Source organism: Triticum urartu, chromosome 2A (genome assembly GCF_056163025.1).
Source record: "Triticum urartu cultivar PI428250 chromosome 2A, HENAU_Tu73, whole genome shotgun sequence".
NCBI lineage: Eukaryota > Viridiplantae > Streptophyta > Magnoliopsida > Poales > Poaceae > Triticum > Triticum urartu.
Genome location: NC_141874.1, coordinates 11,716,654 through 11,722,377, shown reverse-complemented (window position 1 = coordinate 11,722,377; position 5,724 = coordinate 11,716,654). Strand labels below are relative to the sequence as shown.

The 5,724-nt window shown below is 47.7% G+C and overlaps 1 pseudogene; it reads right to left on the bottom strand.

The window, feature by feature from the left end:
* Positions 1–2,454: 2,454 nt before the first annotated feature.
* LOC125540628 (disease resistance protein RGA2-like) lies at positions 2,455–4,860 on the bottom strand (annotated as a pseudogene).
* Between the last annotated feature and the right edge of the window lie 864 nt (positions 4,861–5,724).

The following is a 5,724-nucleotide window of genomic DNA, read 5'->3' as shown; positions in this document are numbered from 1 at the left end:
GTAGACCAATGGCGGCAGAGAATCACGCAAGTGCTACTAAATTAGGTTGCATCGAAGCGGGGGCATGTGGCTGTGCGTTCCTGCATCCTGCAGACCAACGCAAAATTTTGGTAGCTTCTCAATACAAAATTTGGAAGGGATCATGGGCATTAGGTAGATAAATACAGTCTCGTACATCTGCCTACTCGTTAATTAGTGTGGTGGAAACTAGGGACACTGATGATAGTGAGAAATCACATTTGAAGGTACGCGCTGGATGTGTCCATCAGTCCAACTCATCATTTGTTAGCTTGTCCATACAAAATTAGGAAGGACAAGACGGATTAGGTGGATAAATACAGTCTCAAGCATGTGCCTACATGTGATTCCTCATGCAGGTTTTTTTATTGTTGAGACCATGCAGTGCACAAGCTGCATTCAATGAACCAACAATACTGTACTCCCAAAGCATGTTATGGCAAGCAGGAGGTAGTTAACAGCCTGGTCCAGCCGAGCCACGGCAGGAAGGCGACGAGGGTGAATCCCCCTCTGTGGCCTCGAGCAGGAGCAACCGAGCAACGCGTGGCTGTAACGGGGAATTGGAGATTGATTCCCGGAGAGAGGCGCTGAACACTGTGGGATGGAGCTCGTCTCGCGCCCGGCAGCAGGACAGAGCTCGTCTCGCGCCCCGGCAGCAGGACTGAGCTCGTCTCGCGCTCGGGGCTGCAGGACGGGCGATGGAGGCCAGTTTTGGCCGGCCTATTGGGTCTCGGCGCTGGGGGTCGTCCAGGGGTGCGAAAGGCGGGACCTTTCCACTCGTCTCTTCGGTTGGGGTAGCGGCGGGTCACGGGTGAGGTGGTGTCGAGGTCTTGGATACTAGGGCGGCGGCCCTGGTGATGGTGGTTGCGCGGTGCTCTTGGACAAAGCCCGTGCCTTGGTGCTGCCCGGTCATCATGGTCGTGTGGGCGGCGTGGTTGTCGTGGTGTGGCGTTCGGTGGCGGTGATTGTGGGCCGAGGTGAAAACCTGCTCTATCTTCGGACGGACCAGCGGCGGCGAAGATCGTTTCCTTCTTGAAGGCGTCGTCGAGGCTCTCATTGCCCGTCATGCGGCTCCGGGGGAAACTCTGATCCTTGGATCGGGCGGTGGCGGCGTTCCGGCATCGTATCCTTCCTGAAGGCGCCGCCTTGGAGCGCATGGTTCGTCATATGTAGCTTCATTTATTCGGGGCGGTAGTGCTAGGAGTGGTGTTGCTGCGCTCAGCGCCTATGTATCATGTCTTGGATGTGTACGTATGTTGCGGTGGCGTGGCGTGTGGTTGTACTGGATGCTTGTGGTTTGGTGCTTTATATATAAAGTGGGACGAAAGCCTTTTTCGGTAACACTGGGTGCTGTGAAGAAGATATTTACAAACTAATGGATTTACCACAATGTTTTCATGATTAATAATAAAACATATGCTCGTTAGACAGGACAAAATAAGTGTCATAGGTCCAATCAATAATCGAAATGCATATATAAGAGTGCAGTGAAATGTGCGATACCTGTAACAGCAGCATTAGTACTGGTTGTGCCAAAGTCCAAGCAGGAAGCAGCAGCAGAGAGAGATGGCAGTGATTAGCATGTGATGGCTGCTTTATGAGGAGGTGGATGGCACAGGCACTACATATTGTAGTAGCAGGCCTGCCAAGTGCAGAGCTTTCTTGTCAGGATCCGAACCTGAAACCTGAAGAATCAACAGTTAACTCTGAAGAATGCAAGACACAACTCATTTTGTTACAGCGCCGTGTACAACTTCCCGATTTGCACCGCTGGGCAATCTCACTATGATCGGGGATCATCCGATCATGCATCTGATGACTACAGCTTCCTATACATCACTTTCTACAACAGCCTTACTTCACTTTAGCTTACCATTTTCTTTTACCTCCAGTTGAAAGCTTAATGGGTTCGGAGTAGCACTAGGCTTCTCTCCTTGTATTCGGTTAAGTCCTTGCTGCCTCAACTTTACTCTGTAATCGAATTTATCTCAGTAAAAGCACTCCCAAAGTTAGCTATTTTCTCTGTGCTATCATCCGAATCCTACAGCTAGAATCTGAAATTCAGTTGCGACAAATACAGACACTGAAACCATATCAGATTCAAATGCGGAAAAGGGTGAACTCGCAGGGAGCACCGCATCGCGGGGCGAGCACCGACCTTTGCGCCTCCCCTCCCTCCACGCGCAGCACTATGGTAACAACGACTGCCGTCGGCGACCACCAGGCTCCGCGCAACATGCGGCCACAGTGGGAGGATTGATGGGGATAGTCCGTGTCCACCGCCATGGGTAGGTCTCCTCTGAAGCCTCAAGCAAGAGCATTACAGCGCCTCATGCTTGAAGTTATAAACACTTCTTCCCGAGAACGAACGAACGAGATTGGGGATCGGTTCTACTGAGAGCAGGCACTGAATGCTGGGTCCCACAGAAATACTCCTTGCTTCCCAAACAAATGCATGGTTGACTTGTCACACTGTAGAACCTTGAAAGGTCTCACTATTGAAGTTGGCCTGGCTCTTGGTTTCGTATTTCCTTTTTTGATGTGGATGCAGACTTGATTTCAAACTTTGTGGCCATCTGCGGTCTATTTTGTCAAAAAGCAAAAATAAACAAAAAATGCATTGACCGTTGATATCAGGATAACCTTCAGTACTATCAGAATATCTTTACCTCGTCCAGTGGTATCATGGAAATTGTTAAAAATTAGGTGGACAAATGGAAATAGTCAAAGAAACTTGCATGCTTTCTCACTGGTCAGTACAGATGATTAAAAAAATAGAGGTACCTAGCTAATATCCCCAACCCGAAGAACTTCCAAAACTTCTGACCCGTACAGTTTGCCTAATTGCTTACTACTTACAGCTGGGATGTAAAAATAACAGTGAAATTTGTATTATTTCAGAGTTGCTCAAAAAGAAGAACAAAAATAGGGTATTTCAGAAAGGAAAACAGTCTAAGGCTCTCGGCCCACAACCTGTACCTACTCTGCTTGCCTCTTCAAGTTTCTGCGAACCATGAGCTTCGAGTGTTGGATAAAAGACTAGACAATTTAATCAGCCGCTACTCTTCTGAAAACGCTTGTTACTTGTGACCATGCGATGTGGCCTCTGTACCTCACACTGAACGATGTAGCTGTAGTGAGGCGGCAGGTGGGATGTCCATGCATGGACCTTGAATTTCCCTCGAAGCCTCACACTTCCAAAGAGAAGATCTTGCGCGCTCATCATCCCAAGAGCTTCAGGTCCAGTTTCAGCAGAACATGTCTCGTAGTCAAGAAACAACACTACACATTCAGAAGAATTTTTATTCACCCTCCTGAGATATGTTGGCTCCACCATCTGCCAAGGAAGAGTGAAACGATCCCCATACACTGACATGTTTGTCTTGTTCAAATTCCTGAGGGCTGCAAGGACCATGCTCCAGAAATGGGGGTTAAAATTTGGTTTCAGTATTCCACTGATGATGTTTGCAGACATGAAGGACCCACTTGTCAAATTGGCCATCTCCATGGCCATTGATGCGAGCTTCGGGTGGTCCTCTGCTCTCGTGCTCCCAAAGGAACGCACCTTGAAGAAGTACCAGTATGCTTCCTGAGTTAAGAACTGTAATCTGAGGGGTTCTGTGGTTCCAAGGCTTGCGATCTTGTCAGAGCGGCTCACAATTATCATCTTACTTCCACTCGTGATGCAACTTTTCGCAGCTTAATACAACCTCTTCCATACAGGCTCCTCAATATCCAGAAGTAGCTCAATGATGATCAATGTCCTTCCACCGCCCATCCCACGGTTTTGATGCTTGATTCTACCTCCATCTCTTAGGGTCTCTACACTTGCATCTTTAAGAACATCTCCATTGAAAAACAAAAATTGAGAGAAGTGGTTCCGTACCCTTTCATCGTTTCGTACATGCTCGACCAGGGTGCTCTTTCCAACTTTCCTGGGACCGACGATTGGCATGACAGCCAAATGATCAGCAGCACCAAGAGCAGTCTCAGCTTGCAACAGGAAGTTCATCACAAGTTCCATCTCCGTTTGTCGTCCAAACATGCATTTGTCCAGCAGCAGATACATGTTGTACGGTTGACGGTGCAGACGTGGGTAACTGTTTAGAAATATGATGAACTCACTCACATCTTCAATGGTGTTCTGCATGCTGCCATGAACTTGCTCCAGCAGCTCAGCTTGTGCTGCACCTTCACTGTTGCCACTGCAGAAACATACACGCTTTGCAGGGTTGAACTTAGATGGGGCAAAAGAGTAATCTTTTGTCCTGTCATCTTCATGTGCTCGGCAATTGAACATATCGAGGGTGTAATACCCCCTGTACATCTCCTGTCTCAGTATGCTGAGTTGATGCAGCATGGCCTGGTTTGTGATGAGCCGGTCATCTGCCTCCTCAACGACGACATGAAGCCGCAGTAGCAACCGTTGCAGGCTGTGGAGCCTCTCCTCCTTGGTTGTCGCCACTGTCCGCTGCTTCAGGTATCTACCCACCAGGAAAGATATGGATCTACTGGCAAGCTCACCCATAGCAGCAGAAAATATTACCTCCATGTATGTGTGTTGGAGAGCTCGCTCGGTTTACATATATCTGAAACAACTGCCAAAGCTGGGTGAAGCTATATATATCTGAAACTTCTCAGAGGACTTGCCCAAGGAGACTATGGGTCTTTATCTTATTTCTCCGTTGAAGCCGTGTTTTTCTTTTCTTTGATCGAAGAGTTGAATACGAGATTGTATAAACCGAAAGAGACGTGTGTAGAAGTTTGTGTCTTATCTTTTCTGGCTTGGAAGAAATTTGGAAATGGTCATCTAGTGACCTCTGCTAGTCTAAAAGGAGCAGAGAAAAATGGTCATCTTTTTTGGATGTTTTGAACTTTCAACCCCTTAACACGCCCTTACTTTTTTGCAGTTGCTAGTTGCTACTCAACCTTCTACGGGACAGTGTATATCCCTTTCCTGCCTGGCAAACATTTCAAAGCATGAAAGTGACCATGCGATAACTTTGCAAACCCGGAGACCGGAGTGATGATTGAGCAAGTTATGTGCTGCTTGATAGCCGCCCGTCATGACGCACAGAATATTCAGAATTTTCCCCTGTTTGTGGTATTGACAGATAATGGTGTTTCACGACCTGCCAAGGGCCAGAAAACGGCTTGCTTCTTCTGTTGGACTCTCCAGTGTTTCAACATTAACCTCTTTGCTGAGGCTTCTATCAGAATCGACTAGTACAAGGACTAACATGGCTATTGCTTCCGCTGGAGAGATGGTCTGGCTTTATGCCCTGAGAGGTGGACGTGTCCATGGAACAATCCTTGCTTGCTGTTGACAGAGAGAAAAGCGACGGCAGTCCCAGCGCTTACAGCTGCTGAAGAACTAAGTTGGAGTTGGCCGGGAACACCTAGAGCCCCCGTCTGGCACAATCGACCTCAACTCCTTGATGCCAAGCCCCTGTTTTACTGTCCTGAGCTGCGGCTGGCAAGATATGCTGCAACAGTTTTTGATGTATGCCACACTGACACTGCTCTTCTATGTTCAGCCAAGATTTAATTGGGTTTAAGCTGCTATGACGACTTGTTTCATTTCAGTGAAGACGGAATAGGGCAGAGAGCCTGCTGATCTAAACACAAAGACTAACAAAATTATAACGAGAAGCAGCTGTTGAGTATAATGTTTATTAGGAAAGACGAGATAGATTAGGATTTGTT